At 39.5% G+C, this 17,905-nt stretch overlaps 1 long non-coding RNA gene across 1 annotated transcript; it reads left to right on the top strand.

Moving 5' to 3' along the window:
• The first annotated feature begins 9,351 nt into the window (after positions 1-9,351).
• LOC145099993 (uncharacterized) lies at positions 9,352-10,192 on the top strand. The gene is made up of 3 exons (XR_013704750.1): positions 9,352-9,558; positions 9,653-9,708; positions 9,982-10,192. It is a non-coding gene; the product is annotated as an uncharacterized LOC145099993 (long non-coding RNA).
• The last annotated feature ends 7,713 nt before the right edge of the window (positions 10,193-17,905 follow it).

Here is a 17,905-nt window from a genome sequence, read left to right as displayed (position 1 = left end):
GGATGCTCAAATATCATCAGTGGTATCAGAGCCTAGGCTTGTTTGTTTGATACTTGATGCAAAATATTGGAAAAAGTCGAAAAACTTGCTGTCTGCCTGATGAACTCGCCGAGTTCATGGGGGGACTCGCCGAGTTCATGTGTATCTTCATCCTACTCGGCGAGTAGGTTCGTGCACTTGACGAGTAGGAGCCACAGAATGCGGATTTTCGAGTTTTGCTGCTGGAAATGGACTAGAAACATTACCCTAAACTGTTTTGGTGTTATAAAACTTGTTTTAGATGGTGTAATGTTTGTTCTAATCCATTTACAATGGCTAATATCAATTTTTCATGATTATATGTGTTCATATGGTCTTGAAACTTTGATATGGATATTCATGTTCTTGATCTTATGAATTTAGATGATCATAGGAATTACTTGTAACCTACTTGGTAGTTTAATTCTTGATCATAATGTGTTTTAATGGAGTCCATAACTTGTCCTCAAGTTATGGAAAACCAAGAGTCACACTTGAATTAAAACCATTAAAAGAACACAAGAGTTAGAAAAATGAAGAGTCTTCATTTTTATTACTCTATTTAACTCATAAGTTACAAGAAATGAAAAGTTTTGAAAGTTTACAAAACTTGCCCTCAAGTTTTGGAACAAGTAAAGTCATATTAAAAACTTTAGTTCCAACCCTTAGAATTTTAAAAAGTTAAAATTCAACCCTTATACTTATAATATTATAAGTTAATAATAATATATATATGTATAAGATCAAAGTCGTCTTACCGCTAGTACACCTCATTCACGAAGCTAGTCTATAAGGTGGGTATAAGGTTGTTGCCTATAAAATGGCAACTTAATGGGTGTCCACTCTCACCTACCGCTTGCTTGAGTAGTGGAGGGTCGTTATCCGAACGGGTAGGACAAGGACTTATAAATTCTCATTAAAAGTATAATGATAATACTAAAGTAACTAAACTTTATTGAATTCCCAATCTTAGTTATTTTAGGAAAATGTGAATAAGGTGCTAATCCATGGAATTACACTTTACACTTTGTTTAAGTCGTTAGTGGAGCGTGTGTGGTTAACCGGCACACAAACTTGAACTTAACAAGGTAGGTGAAGGGTGACTTAATGTTTATCATAGTATCGATGGAGCGTGTGTGGTTAACCGGCACATCGATTGAGGGGTAGTACATTAAGGGTACCAAGTAATTTGCATGGTTACTTCACACCTTGTTTTGTGATCCTCGGCATCCCCGTCACAAAACCTGAAGGGCACACTCGAGATTGAAACATGCCATTGAAGAAAGTTCAATGAATCTCAAAGAATCTAGGAGTTTCTAAATCAATTAAAACCTAATTAAAATTTTGTTTTTCATGGTGGAAATTGGTGAATCGTCATTCACCTACCTTCAACTATCTTATAGCTTAGATTACGACATCCCTCTTCTAAGTTATAACATATTGTGTTGGGTCCTAGCCTTAATACTACATTTGGGTGTTTTATTAAGGACTATCTCTAAATCTAATCTAATCTATTCCATCTTCTTCTCAGATGTCTTCCAATAACAATGCTTCTGGCTCTAACCCTACTAGCTCTTTCTCTCTCATGAATCTTTGTGGGAGAGTCATCTTCGATGGATCCAACTTTACTGATTGGATCAGGAACATCAAGATGGTCACTCGACATGAGAACAAAGAATATGTTCTCGACATGGAGCTAAACGTACCCGGGCTAACTGCTACTCCTGAAGAGCTTGCTGATTATGAGGTACATGAAAGGGATGCTACAAAAGTAGCATGCATCATGATGGCCACCATGACAGTCGAGGTCCAAAAGTCCAATGAGGACTATTAGCCTTTTGAGATGCACCAGGACTTGATGGATCGTTACCATCAGAGTGCTCATCAAGAGCGATATGAAATAATCTCCTCCATGATAACAACCCGAATGAAGGATGGTGAACCCATCACGGGCCACATGCAGAGAATGCAAAGGTATGTGGACCGTTTACTAAAGCTGAATGTGAACTTCCCTGAGGAGTTAGCAATAGACATCATTTTGCACTCCTTACCATCGTGTTATGATCATTTCCGCATGACATATCACATGAACAAGGAAGAAGTCACCCTCAGTAAACTTCAGGGACTCTTGAAGACCACGGAAAGTGGTCTAAAGGGTAAGTCGGTTGTTACTACTCCTACTCCTACTCCTACTCCTACTGCGGCCAATGTCTTGGCAATCGGGCATGGCAAAGAGAAAAAGAGAAAGAACCTTTCTAAGGGTACCAAGGGTAAGAACCTTGAAGGCTCCTCTTCAAGCAAAACCAAGAAAGGTTTTGTCACTCCTTCTGTTAACCCTAATGAGGTTGAATGCTTCTATTGTCATGAAAAGTCGCACTGGAAGCGAAACTGCCCAAAATACCAGCAAGATGTGAAGGATGGGAAACTAAAACCCAGTGCAGGTATATACACTATATTGTCTAATAACTCACCTCTTTCTAAGTCTTGGGTCCTTGATACTGGTTGTGGTATTCACATACGTTGTGATTTGCAGGGACTAAGAAGAAGTGAGAATGTGGAGCAAGGAAAGATAAACTTGATCATGGGAAACAAGAAAGCTTCACCTGTCACCAAGATAGGAGTTTATTCCTTAGTGCTAAATAGTGGGTTTACATTAGATTTGAATAAGTGTTATTATTCGCCAGAAATGGCAAGAAATGTTATTTCCTTTCATGCATTGTATAAACAAGGTTTTACCTTTTATTTTGATACTAATAATGGTAGTATTGATGCTTTCATTAATAATGTTCATTATTTTAAAGCATTACCTTGTGTTGGCGTGTATGAAACTGTATCTGCTGTAGATAATCTAGGAAATAATGTATTGTATGTTGACTCTTCCACTAGCTTAGATAAAGCATTTTTATGGCATTGTCGTCTTGGACATGTAAGAAAGAAACGCATAGGCCAACTCCAAAAGGATGGAGTCTTGGAGTCATTTGACCTAAAGTCAGATGATAGTTGTGAATCTTGTTTGCTTGGTAAAATGACAAAGTTACCTTTTACTAGCACTTGTGCTAGGGGTGAAGGTTTGTTGGACCTCATACACACGGATGTGTGTGGACCCTTCAGAACCGCCACAAGAGATGCTAATCGGTTTTATGTGACTTTCACTGATGATTTTAATAGATATGGATATGTCTACTTAATCAAGCATAAGTCAGAAACCTTTGAGAAATTTAAAGAGTTTAAGCAAGAAGTGGAGAATCAGTTGGGCAGGAACATTAAGATGCTTCGATCCGATCGTGGTGGTGAGTATCTTAGTACTGAGTGCCTTGACTATCTTAAGGAATGTGGGATTATCTCACAATTCCTAGGACACCACAGTTGAATGGTGTAGCTGAGAGGCGCAATCGGACCTTGTTGGACATGGTTCGTTCCATGATGAGTCGAGCTTCGCTACCAATCTCATTTTGGTGGTATGCCTTAGAGATTGCCGCCCATATCCTTAATCTAGTCCCTACAAAGAAGGTTGCCAAAACACCTCACGAGATGTGGACTGGAAAAGTTCCCAAGATAGAACACATCAAGATTTGGGGTTGTGAGGCTTTCGTGAGACGCGAGACTCACGATAAGCTCGAACCCCGAAGCGAAAGGTGTATTTTCATCGGCTATCCACAGAAATCCTTTGGCTACATCTTCTACAGACCCAGTGATAATGTGGTCTTTGTAGCAAGAAGAGGATTCTTTCGAGAGAGAGAATTCATGAGTCAAGGAGACAGTAGGAGGCAAATTGACCTTGAAGAACTTCAAGAGTCAAGTGATGAAGGAACCTCAAACCCTAGCCCTCAACCTGAGGAGGAAACTCCTGTTGAGCCAACTGAAGAATCTATATCTCTGAGGTGTTCCACCAGAGTTAGGAATGCACCTGAGCATTATTATGGTTTCCATATTACTGCAGAAGGTGAGACACTTATCAGTGATAACACACTGGTAAATCTGGATGAGCCTGACAGCTACACGGAAGCCATGGCAGGCCCTGAGGCTGCTAAATGGAAAGAGGCTATGGATAGCGAGATACAGTTCATGTATGACAATCAAGTTTCGAACTTGGTTGACAATGTACCTGAACGTAAGGTAGTTGGGTGCAAATGGATCTTCAAGAAGAAGACCGACATGGATGGTAATGCACACACTTATAAGGCACGACTGGTTGCAAAGGGTTATTCTCAAACTCCTGGAGTTGATTATGATGAGACCTTCTCACCAGTGGCCAAGATTAAGTCTATTAGGGTTCTGTTAGCCATTGCTGCATTTCATGACTATGAAATATGGCAAATGGATGTCAAAACTGTTTTCCTTAATGGAAATTTGACTGAAGATGTTTACATGGTTCAGCCAGAGGGTTTTATCAGTACAGAGTACCCCAATAGAATGTGTAAACTCAAGAAATCCATTTATGGATTGAAACAGGCAGCTCGCAGATGGAATCTTTGCTTTGATGAGAAAGTCAAGGAATTTGGCTTTTCAAGGAGTGAAGATGAATCGTGTGTCTATATCAAGGCTAGTAGGAGCATAGTCAGCTTTTTGGTACTGTATGTGGATGACATACTACTCATAGAAAATGACATCCCAACCCTACAGGATGTAAAGTCCTGGCTTGGGAAGTGTTTCGCTATGAAGGGCCTTGGTGAAGCTGCCTATATCCTAGGGATAAGGATTTTGAGAAACAGGAGTAAAAGACTAATTGGACTTAGTCAAAGCACCTATGTGGACAAAGTGTTGAAAAGATTCAACATGCATAACTCCAAGAAAGCTGAGTTACCCATTCAGAGTAACGCCAGATTGAGTAAGACACAAAGCCCTAGTACAGAGGCTGAGATAGCAGATATGAGTCGACTACCTTATGCCTCAGCTGTAGGATCGATCATGTATGCTATGACGTGTACTCGACCTGATGTAGCCTTTGCTTTGAGCATGGTTAGTAGGTATCAGGGGAACCCTGGCAAGGCACACTGGACTGCGGTAAAGAATATCCTCAAGTACCTGCGAAGGACTAAGGACTGGGTCCTTACCCTTGGTGGGAGTGATGACTTGAGAGTTGTAGGGTACAGTGATGCTAGCTTTCAGACTGACATGGATAATTTCCGCTCTCAGTCGGGCTGGGTCTTTACCCTAAACGGAGGGGCAATTACTTGGAAAAGTTCCAAGCAGGAGACAGTGGCTGATTCCACTTGTGAATCAGAGTATATAGTAGCAAGCGAGGCTGCAAGGGAGGCTATATGGCTAAAGAACTTCATCGGAGACCTTGGAGTTGTACCAGCTATAAAGGAGCCAATGTAGATTTTCTGTGACAGTAATAGTGTGGTTGCCTTAGCCAAGGAACCAAGAGATCATGGAAGATCTAGACACATTGACAGAAAATATCACTTCATCAGACATCGAATAGAAGAAGGAATCCTCGTGGCAAAGAGGGTATCATCGGATGAGAACGCAATAGATCCCCTCACGAAGGGACTGACTCAGGCTAAGCATCTCCAACATGCTTGGAGCATAGGGCTGAAGGATGATATTAGTTTTAGTAGTTAGATAATCTCGAAATTTGTAAACTGTAATTGACATTAGATGATGAATAAAAGGTTTACTATATTTCTTTTGCATGTTTTGACTTCCAGAATAATTATGTTTGGTATATCATATTATTCAAACCTCCACAGTCGGTCATATGTCGGAAGTAGGTATGAATCAAGACTGTCATGATTGGTTGCAGAGGTCTAAGGTGTTGGACATGGCTACAACAATCATGAGTGCTCATAAGTTCTAAGCATTGGACTCAACCCACGCTCATTGGAATCACTTCATGGAATTTATCTCGAGTGATCATGAGACGGTAATATCATATAAGTCTTCAAACCTAAAGATATGATTTGTTACTTACACTACAAGAAAAATAGCCTTTTACGACGCGCAAACCACGACACTCATTGATTTATGTTACGCAATGGAGAGTGACGTTAAAAAGGTGTCATCTCTTTAAAAAATTTAAGGATAGAAGACACGCATTATTGCGCGCCCTTAAATTAGTGTCTAAAAAAAACACGGAGGGCACCTATAATAAATTGCGCGTCGTCTAAGGATGTCGCTTTATAATTTTTAATGGAACGCGCGTTCCATCCTTTAACAGTAGGGGGAAATGAAATTCTGAAAAAATTAAAAATCCCGCCTTCCTTTTTTTTATCCTTTCCCTCTTGCCCAAATTATGGACGCTCCTTCCTTCCCCCTCCTGCTGCCTACTTCTTCCCTCACTTCTACCTACTGGAACCACCATATCTCCTACTCGATGTTGAAATTGTTAGAAAAAGCCCTAATTATACTCTCAAGTCTAAATACAGAAAAAATAGAAGATGGTGAAGAAGTAGCAGTAGAGGAAGTGGAGGATGAACAGTCGAAAATGGAAGGAATGGCATCAATAGCGTTGTTACTAGATGGGTCAATCTCGGGTCATTTTGTTCAGCTTCCCGAGTCCGTTTATTACCAGGTGGGTCAATCTCGTCTTTTCGTCTCGACTTCATATCTCTCTGTAAAGCAACCGACGACCCCCACACCACCATCTGCAAACCCTAAGCCATCGTCACTACCATTGAACCCTAAAAACTCATTCACACTCCACTAGATTGGGCTCTCATTAATTGGAAATCCGCGCTGAATTTCTTTCTACCCATGGACACGATTTTCAATAATGCGATAACAAAAACGATTACGAGCCATGAGAGAGCGTACACTAAGATTGATTTATCGTTTTGGACGACTTTGAGGTGGTAAACGATACTGTATTGGTAAATGAAGAATCGGAGAGAAAGGAGGATTTCCGTCAGATGACCGACTGTACCGGTGGATCGGAGGTGGTCCTGTTCTTCCTCCCACCATGATTCCCAGCTTTTGTTCGCCGGAACACCGATTCCACCGTGGTTTCTGATCCACGCTGACCAGTCGTCCCAGTCTTCAACGATTTTCTGCCCTTCTTCAATCTTGAGTACACGGTGTGTGCTTATTTTTTCTGCTCAAATCCCAACTTCCACTTCAGATTTACAGTATTTTTCTATATTTTTTTCTTCATAAACATGTTGATTTATCCCATTCTATACCTAAACTTTGATGTTATGAATAGGGTATCAATAGGGGTAGGGTGGAGCAAATGGAAGACCGGTTAAAGGAAGACATATTGCTAGAAGCTGCAAGGTATTCTTTTTAACATGTTTTTGTGTTTAATATCCATTTTCTTATCATCTCAATACCTATCTCGATTACAGATATGGAAATAAGATCCTAGTAACTGATGAACTACCAGATGGTCAAATGGTGGATCAATGGGAGCCAGTCACACCGACTCTGTCAAAACATCACTACAGGTTCACCATACTATGAAATTAAATGTTCATTTTGAATATCTGTTTCATAATGCCTGTCACTATTATAGGTCTATTTAGAAATCCAAACAAGAAAATTCCTTGTTGACTACGAACGCATTCCAGCAACAGATGAAAAATCACCCAAGGAACATGATTTTGATACGTTGGTGAGTGTTATTTTCATTTAACAAAATGAAAATATTTAACTTAGATTATACTTTATATATGATTTGTGTTTTATGATCTTTATAGGTTGATAGAATTTCAAGAGCTGATCTTAAGACAGAAATAATCTTTAACTGCCAAATGGGGCATGGGCGTACTACCACAAGGATGGTCATTGCCACATTGATCTATTTAAATCGAATAGGAGCTTCTGGTACTTTTTTTTGTCTCTGTGAAGTTTATGTTTTATGATTGCATGCTTTTACAGTATGCAAATGAACCTTTTTCCTTATAAATTTCCCATTACAACAACATTCTTGAGTAACTTCTTTTTGATTGACATGGTTTTAGGGTGGTGTTGAAGGCAAACAACAGGTGGACAAAGTGATTGACAAGTGTGCCTCGATGCAGAACTAAATCTGCTTTAGGGCGGGTTCCCAGTCTATGGTGTTACAAATCCAACTGTGGAAAGAATTAAATCTGTTATGCAAAGAATAGGTAGCTTTAAAGGTGGCCTGGGTAGACCCGTCTTTTAGCACAACATGAGAGAAGAACCTGTTATTTACATTAATGGAAAGCCCTTTCTGCTTCGTGAGGTTGAAAGACCCTACAAAAACATGCTCGAGTATACGGTATATAATAATAATCCTCTCTCATTTTTAATGTTTATTATTTAAATATACTCAAGTGTCAAGTGGTTTAATGTAGGGAATTTACTGTGAAAGAGTGGAGAGAATGGAAGCTCGACTGAAAGAAGATATTCTCAAAGAACCTGAACGTTATGGATGTAAGGTATCTACCTGATACCTTGCCGCAACCTTGTTGCCTAAGAACAGAAAACAAAACAGAACAGGAAGAAAAAAAGGAAAAAAAAACTACATGGCTGGCAACAGGTGATAACAGGGGAAGAAAAAGATGGGATTTTTTATTTTGCTTGGTGGAAAAGAAAACTTTTATTGCTGAAAAACTTCTTTCTAAATACCTATAACGTAGCATATTTATACTAAAAGAAAAAGAGTTTGACTCATAGTCTAAAACCGGGAAACAAAAATAATAAAAGCATTTTCCTAAAATGCCCCTGTGGGCTTTTTCCTGAATTACGCCAACAATGGAGGTGATATTATGGCAATTCACGAACTACAATCATATTTTATTACAAAAACTTAATTAAATTGGAACTTTCCCAAAATACCCCTGAGGCTATTTTTGTCCCCAATTCTCAGGGGACGGAATAATGATGGATGGTCAAGCTAAAATTTGGTTTTGAATTTAATTTGGTATAAAAATGACAGGTTTGATAATGGTAGATGGTCAAGATACAAGAACTTTTCAAGTCCATTTGGAATATTACACTACAAATAATATTCTCTCTTTGTTTCAGAACTTCTTACTTCTTCGTCTTATTAACTTTTTCATCTTATAATATGTTTGGATGCTGCTACATTTTAATACTGTCTGGAGTATATTATATTTGTTATTTGTGATAATAGCAGCTGGTTTTGTTTGTGATGGGATTAGTGTAAATTTTTGTCTGTTTTGTTGTTTTCTGGATGATAGCTAGGTACCAAAAGCATTGTTTAAAGGTGGATCAGTAGTCTACATGTCATTGCATGTCATTGCATTCTCACTGTTACCTATCAAAGTACTGAGGTAAATATTATGATTTTTTATATTAATTTTCTTACTTTCTAAAATTATTAGTGTTTTTTTTTCTGAGTTATGATTGAAAAACAGTGAACTAGGGTAAATTTTATGAATTATGATATTAGTTTATGAAAATATATAATTAGGGCATCATTATGTCTTATTGCCCCGGGCAACATATTTCTTTGGACCGGCCCTGGGTCCTTGCATTGCAATTGCCTATTTATCGGTTCTAAAGGACTGTGAGATTCATTGCTTTCATGAAGGATTGGAAGTCAAACGACTTGGTGGTCTCCATGTCATTGGGACATCTTTGCATGAGTCCCGAAGAATTGATAATCAGGTAAGTTTGCATCAATATTGTGTTTTAAGGTTTTACATAAATTTAGCATATACTTTCAGACTCACTTTTTTAATTTATTTCTTGCTTTACAAAGCTTCGTGGCAGAGCAGGAAGGCAAGGAGATCCTGGATCAACACGCTTCATGGTCAGGTAAGTTCATTTAAATGATTTTTATAAAGTTTAAAGTCAATCCTTTCATCTGGAAAAAATTCTTCATGTTAAATTACGTAATAGTCCTTGGAGTAGTTGACATGAACAATTTTTTTTTGTTAGAATGATTCCATATATATGTGCAAGCAAGCACATGCCTTGTGAAAAAGGGAAATCTATTCTAGTCATTCTCTTTAACAAGGCAACCTTAAAGTTGATTTTTTAAACCTGATGTTTAAAACTACATTGAGTGTGAGATAGAAGTTTATGCAGAGAAGGAAAAAGATAGAAGTTTTTGAGGATGTTGCTGATGAAAAAGATAGAGGTTCTTTAGGATGCTGCTAATGAAGTTTATGCAGAGAAGGAAAAAGATAGAAGTTTGTTGGCACATAGTAAGCTAGATAATTAATGCAATTGTATATAAATGAGTTCATTTTTTTATAACATTTACTCACTATTGGAATAATTATTTGTATTTGACATATTAGTGAAATGAATTATATTTGATATTTATGGTATTTTATTTATTATTATGAGATTTCTAATGTATTATTTAATATGAAAAATTAGTAAATCTATAAATAATATTTTTTTTAAAACATTTAAAATTATGATACGCAAAAATGTGTGTCATCTTTATTTATGACATGGCCTTTCTTGACAGGGGCTTCCTTGATACGCATTGCGTGTCATAAACACGCGCGTCGTAAGGTTACGACACGCAAATGCGTGTCGTCTTCCTTTATGACAGGGCCTTCCTTGATACGCATTGCGTGTCATAACCGCGCGTCGTAAATGTGCGTCATAAATGCGCGTCGTAAATGCGCGTCGTCTATAGACGACACGCAAAAGCGCGTCATCTCTCTTTATGACAGGGCCTTCCTTGACACGCATTTGCGCGTCGTCTGAGCGTTTTACGACGCGCAATGAGCGTCGTAAAAGGCCTTTTTTCTAGTAGTGTTACGAGTTGGTTATGCATTGATTGTACGAAAACACATTGGTAACTCGATGTTATAAAATGTGCCTTTGTGTATAATTCAATGAGTGGTAGAACAAACATACGAGTCGAAGTTTATCTGTTCCTTCTAGGATTAGAAGCGATATCTGGGCCCCTCGATGATTTTGTTTTGACCTATGTACCGGGCCCGATCAGAACTAAATTGATGTGTTCAGTTAAGTTCTATGTCAAACAAATCGGAAATCGGGAAACAAATGATGGATAATAAGTAAGACCATGTTCCATGTATTTGTCCGGCTGATATCTAGAACAGAGGATTATATGATCACTTATCTAAAATGGCAAGTTCTAGTTCAACAGAGTTTAAAGAGCTACGATTGTTGATCGGTTCCTGAAGTCATACTTGCAACTATAGTTATTAGACTTATCCAAGTGAGAGACTGTTGGATATAGTGTCTAAGTCCATAACTATATTTGGTATGTACTTGACCTGACCCGGCATGGTCCATTTGGGTTGCAGTTCACCCGAACAATTTATGGATAATCTTTTGAGAATATTACAAGTTATGATTTATTAATATATTATAAGTTCTAATATATTAATATAAGATCATATTATTTAATTAGTATTGATCTATAATTAATCTAGGATTAATTTAGAGATCAAAAGTATTACTAATTAAATATGGGCTTCTATATTTATATAGTGTGGGCTAATGCTTAATTGGAATGGGCTAGGCTTGCATGGAAAGTCCATGGATACTCCATAGAGCTTTAACCCATGGATCTCATGGAAATGAAGAGACATGGGTATTAGGGTTATCATGGATGTAACCCTAATCCACCACACTATATAAAGGAGGCTTTGGTTCTTGAAATCATACTAGTTGAGGTGAGTAAAGTAAGAGGGCTGATTTCAAGATAGAAGTGACTATTCTCTCAAAGTTCCAAGTTTGTGGTGACTTGTGATTTCCATTTGAGGCATCCACACTATTGGTACTAGGCTCTAAAACTCCAAGCAATCAACTACAACTACAAGGTAAGTATTTCTACTAGCTTTATTTGATTCATGTTCCCCATGCCATGCTAGTTAGGATATGAACCTTGGAAACATAATTATTTGCATGTATCTTAGACAAACATAGATCCAAGGTTTATTAGGGTTGCATGTACACTTAGGAAGTGTTAGAATGCTCAAATCCCATCACCTTCCGGGTCCTAACAACGGTCTCATGCTATCTACTAACCTAGCGAATACTGCGACTACACCCACAAACTTTAATCGCTCTAGCACTCTTGCTAACCTTGTGAATGCTATGGCTACCCCTGCAGTCTTACAACACTTTCATACTAACTGATCGCTAGTGAATGCTATGGCTACCCCCGCAGTCTTACAACACTTCCCATACTAACTGATCGCTAGTGAATGTTATGGCTACCCCTACAGTCTTACAAGACTTCCCATACCAACTGATCGCTAGTGAATGCTACGGCTACCCCCGCAGTCTTACAACACTTCCCATACTGGTCGAACACGCGCTCGACCTAGCACACCACTGAACTTAATTCATGGCTAGAACCCCAACCTGATTTCCCCAAGTTCTGTTATCGAGCACCGAAAAGACGCGATTCATATGCTGGGAAGTTTTACCGAACTCCCAACTCAAACAACTCTCAAACCAGTCACTTAGGTTGTCTTCCTTCCTGACATTGATGCGAAACTTATCCCATTTTCAAACCGCTCCTGCTTCTATATACCGGGACGATTCTCCCGCACTTAGATTCGACTAAGTCTTCACAATACGTGAAAATTGGAGAATTCCCAATCTCTCTCACCTTCCAACGATCAATCCGATAGCAACTAACTCTTACTAATTATTGCTCCATTACTGGCCAATCCCAAATGATCACACACTTCTAAAAAAACTAGATGAACACTTACTGAATCCTAGTAAAACCGACAGTCCCTAATTCTTGAATGATCCCACACTCGAATCTTGAAGACCAAAAGACAGATACTCCCACTAATACCTTCGCAATGAGCTACTTCCTTTGGCGCTTTCATCCGCCAATCAATAACGGTTACTAAAACCACCAAATTCTGGAAATGCTGAATAACCATCCGGTGGGACCCTATCTGCAGACCTCCCACAAAATACCCTTCTTCCCAAGGTGCTCCCACAAATCTCCCACCCTCGGCTCTAGAAATAATATCATATAGGGTCTCGCACCCTGACTCACTCACTAGCTCGATCATCCATATCTGAACTGCAATAGATGAAGCATCCTCTGCCCTATACTGGGCTACAAACTACTCCCAAGACTCGGTCTCCAATCCGAAAAGTGCAATAGATCGTACAATCAGTCCTTACTGCCCGATATAATAGATCCAAGGCGGACCGGACCTCACAAAGTACTTATGCCACATCGACCCACCCGTCCTCACCAGTGCTGAAATATTGTCGCCAATCCCGGCGACCAACTGACCTCGAGTTGGATTACAACCTGATCCTGGGGTCCCAAGTCTGCTCACTTCTTCGAGCTTGAAAAATGAAAGGGAACAATCCTTGCCCTAGAAACGACATTCCAATCCTATCAATTAACCATTCTACTTCCAGCTGCGTAACTCCGACTGACCATAATCATTACTCCTATTTGGAGTCCCCGTGACTCACATTACGACCTCGAGCAAAACCCCTAAAGCCTCAAATCTAGAAACTCCTATGCTATACTCTCCCTCTCGCCCGCGGAATGTAACGAGTACAGAACATCTCCCTGATCACAAATAACTACAACCCTCTGCTCATCAGAATATATCCCAGTAACAAATCCCGGTACTGGAAAACTCGACCAGCTCCTCCCCTTGCCGTCGTTACAGCTACTAAAGCTGCTGCATCAGCCGTCTCAGTAATGGCTGCATAGCGCTCGTCGAAATACTCAACCATGGAGGTCTTAATACACCCAAACATCTCCGGTAATTGTCCCCGGACAATCTCGATCACCTCCTCCCGGAGGATCTCACTGACACAATTCTCTAACAATGCTGGCCTTTCCTGGCTGCCATCTCCCGATCCTAACCCGAATCCTTTCTCAAGACGTCTCATAACCACCATTCTGATAATTTACTAGAAATATCTCTGATAACCCATATAATGATATGGGACCAACTCCCAAACACAACCTTAGGGGATGTGACTTCCTTGCTACGCGTATGGGTCCTGTGCTTTCAGTAGTACGGGCCCATACTACCTTCCACACCTACCCATATTTGTCTCAAGTATCATCACAACGCCCTTACAATACACATAATCATAGCGAGCGCTCAATCCTCACTCCTAGAGGAATGCTAAATATCTCATAACTAGCCTACCGGCCTCACACAACCCACCCATCCATGAAACTTCCACCAACCCTGCAACACTAGTGTATGCTAGTTATATATAACGTTGGACCCTATAGACTTTCGAATATTCGATCCTACCCTAAGCCCCCAAGCAAGATCAGGACATAAGGCCAAAACATTCTCAGGCTATAAGATCTTAATTATATAAAACTGTGATGCATACACAGGTAACTAGAGTAATGATATCAATATCATATAAAGAAAAATTAAGGCTAGCAGGCATCATGTAATCATACAATTCTATCATGCAATTCCTGAAGATCCCTAGACTAGTACAAGCATGCCATTCTAACATATCACATAATCAAATAATTGTATGGTATTTTGGGGTCCACTTACTGGCTTCGGCTGATCGTACACCCTGCATCCTCCTTTACTTATTATGAAAACCATTTTAGAAATTATTTTGAAAACCTTTCCTTGATTTGATACTGGATTCACATGAATGTTCCTCCAATTCACTCAAACCAAGGCTCTGATACCAACTTGTAACACCCATAAAATTCAAGCCAAATTAAAACTTTTGAATACATTTTAAAACCATCAAGTTATTATAGTTTGTTTTCAAAATAGTTTAGACATCAGAGTATCCCCAGAATCCATTCATAAAACCATAAAATATGAGGAGCAGTACGGTCATGCCTTTTCCTTCCTGCGATCATCTGATGTACCTGAAACAATAAACTGAAACTGTAAGGCCGAGAGCTTAGTGAGTTACCCCTAAAAATACCAACCTCAATAACCATAATCATATCATATCAACAAATATAGAACAACATGCATAATGAGTCTTCAGCCTGACTGGACCACCTCATAGGGCCTACAGCCTATCTGGACCGCTCCCGAGCCTTCGGCCTGACTAGACCGCCTCGCAGCGCCTACAACGTATCCGGACCGCTCACCGGGTATGTTGGCCTACATTACAAAGCAGGACCGCCTCAACCCAACCCCCAATCCAACAAACATGTGCACATAAATATCATACACTAGTACATATCATACAACGGTCAAACCGATCTAACAGATCACTAATCATTGCAACATCCCAATAACCGGGATACAGACCTAACCGATCACTAACATAGCATCATCCTATAACCAGGACAATCATGTGCACATAGATATCATATAACACTAGCATGTATATATATAACAGTCAAACCTATCTAACCAGGATATCGACCTAATAGGTCACTAAAGCATAGCATATCACCATCCTAACTACCAGAATGTAAGACAGTAAGCATAACATGCAATAATCCGAATACAATCCATAAAGGGCCGACCTTGGTGCCATAGACCATGTTGATATAATGAGGATAACTCACCTGGCACTGCTGAAGTCCCACGGATAAAACACCAGCTACTGGTTGACAGCTTCCCGAACTGTCAACATCAAACAATACCCAATTAATAATTAGGTTCCAAGCCCAAAGTCCAACTCACACAACAAAACCTAATAGTCAAGTAGTGGGCCAAAGCCCAACACATGGCCCAATTTTCCAAATCGGGCCCACACCACTTCATGGTCTTTCGTTAAGGCCCACCCAATTATTCCAATCCAGTTTCCATGGCCCAATATCACATACTCATAGAGGCCCAACTATGGCCCATCTATGGCCCAATTTTCCAAATTGGGCATAACCCCTCATATGGGTCTTACCCTAAAGCCCATCAACATATTCTAGTCCATATGACCATTCTTGGATGGTCCATTAATAATGCAATTGCCAAAGTTCAAAAGGAAGGCCGAGCACAAAGCCCAAGTCAAACTAGGGTTACACAAAAAATGACAATAAGGGTTAAGTGTTTCTCACTTAACCTATTAAGGGCTTAATCCATTAAGTCCATTATGGCTTTAGGTTAATTTACCAATGATTATTATTTAATATTTCAAGCTATTAAATAATTCCCGTGTGTGTTGTCCCGATTAATTCTCAAAATTAGGGTTTTATCGTCATTAGCGTTTCCAACCCAAATACTAGTCCATTTATCAATTTGTTGGGCTTTTAGGTTTATTAGGTCTTTATTGGGCCTATCAGACCCACAAGAATATTATTAAGCCCATTATGCTTCATTAGGCCCATTAGGGTTTCAAGCACACTAAACAAATCAAACTCAACGAGGTAAACACACCGCCACCAGACACGGCGGCCGGTGGCGGCAGGTGTCGGCAGCCACCACCCTAAGGTGGTGGTTTTTGAATTTCTTTTCATTATTTTTCTTTCCGATTACATTTTACAATGCTAAAACCCTGAATAATCACACACACACACACACACTAATACAACACATGTACACAACAACCTAATGGTGGTTGGCGGTGGCGAACGGTGATGGCGGTGGGGTTTTCCTTTGAATTTCCGGCCAAGAATCGCTTCCAGCAGTCTTATACCATCGCAACACACGAGCACATACATAATAATATGCACACAGCCACCTTTCACGGTCGCTAGTGGCGGCAGAAAAGCATTTTCGGCGACAGGACACTCCATACACACGCAAACGATCAACAGTACACGCACTCACACAAACACAAGCAGGAACACCCGTGAAACACGACTCGACATCCAACAACTTTCTTATTCTTCCGATCGCTTGCCATCTCAGCTCCGATCGGCGGTCCTTGTCTTCAACAGGAATAATGCAACGATGTTTGTTTCGTGGTGAAAAGCGATGCGCATTCGACCAAGAACAGAGGCGGCGCCACCATGGTCTCGTTTCTTTGGCTTCACAGACGAGGAGGAGGCGGCAGAAGGGGTGGCAATGGACACCTGTGGAAATCACGTTGTTGAATGATCTCACCGGAGGATAGGGACTGTGATTGCTTGGCTGATCGAAATCAACATAAATTGGTGGTGCGGCTTGGGAGGTGAAGAAAGAGGATGGCCGCCGGTGGTGGGAGGCATAAGGGTGAGGGTGACGGCTGTAGCTGATCCTTAGGGTTAGGGTTTGCTTTGGCTTAAATACCCGTCACTACTCCAACTCATTGCCATAATGGCGGAAATAGTCCCTCCCCATTAGGGGTGTTCGTTTGGATGGATCGGTTTGATCCGATCCAATCAAGTGAATCCAAATTGATTTCGGTTTTCAAAACACGGATCCGAATAGTCCAATCTAAATTCAAATCCGATCCGATCCGATCCAATTACAATTCGGTTGGATCAGTTTTTTATGATTCGGTTTTCAAAAAACGAAACCTTTTAAAATGATATATAATTATAATATTACCCAACTTTACATAAGAACCAAAAACAAATTATTTAGTTGCGTTTTGAAAATTTTAAACAACTACTAAGAAGATATATTATAGTTAAATATTTTATAGATAGAAAACTTTTGAAAGAAAATACATATTAATGTTTTTTTTATCGGATGAAACGTTTTGAACCTATTTGAAGAAATAAATTACCAAATTAATAAATAACTATGGATATATATAATAAATAGATAAATAATAAATGTTTATTCGGTTTTTTTGGATTATTCGGTTCTTATTTTATAAACCAAAACCAATCCGAAATCCAAAATAATAATTCGGTTTTGTTAGAAACGAATCCAAAAATCCGAATATCCGAACCAAATAGTCCAATCCAAATTGTCCAATTGGATAATTCGGTTTTATCCAAATAGTGAACAGTCCTACTCCCCATGACATTTTCTTTCAAAATAAGGCCAATATTTACCATTTAAACCCTCAATATCGAAATCCATTACAATTAAGTCCCATAAATTACCAAACAGTCCCCATCTTCCAAAATCTTTATAATTCATCTCCCTATGTTACCCCTTCAGCCCCCAATATCTTCATTATGACATATTCAACCCCTGCACCT

Source organism: Lactuca serriola, chromosome 4 (assembly GCF_051521515.1).
Source record: "Lactuca serriola cultivar US96UC23 chromosome 4, Lser_US96UC23_V15, whole genome shotgun sequence".
NCBI lineage: Eukaryota > Viridiplantae > Streptophyta > Magnoliopsida > Asterales > Asteraceae > Lactuca > Lactuca serriola.
Note: the sequence above shows the minus strand (reverse complement) of the source record. Positions and strands in the feature narration are given on the sequence as shown.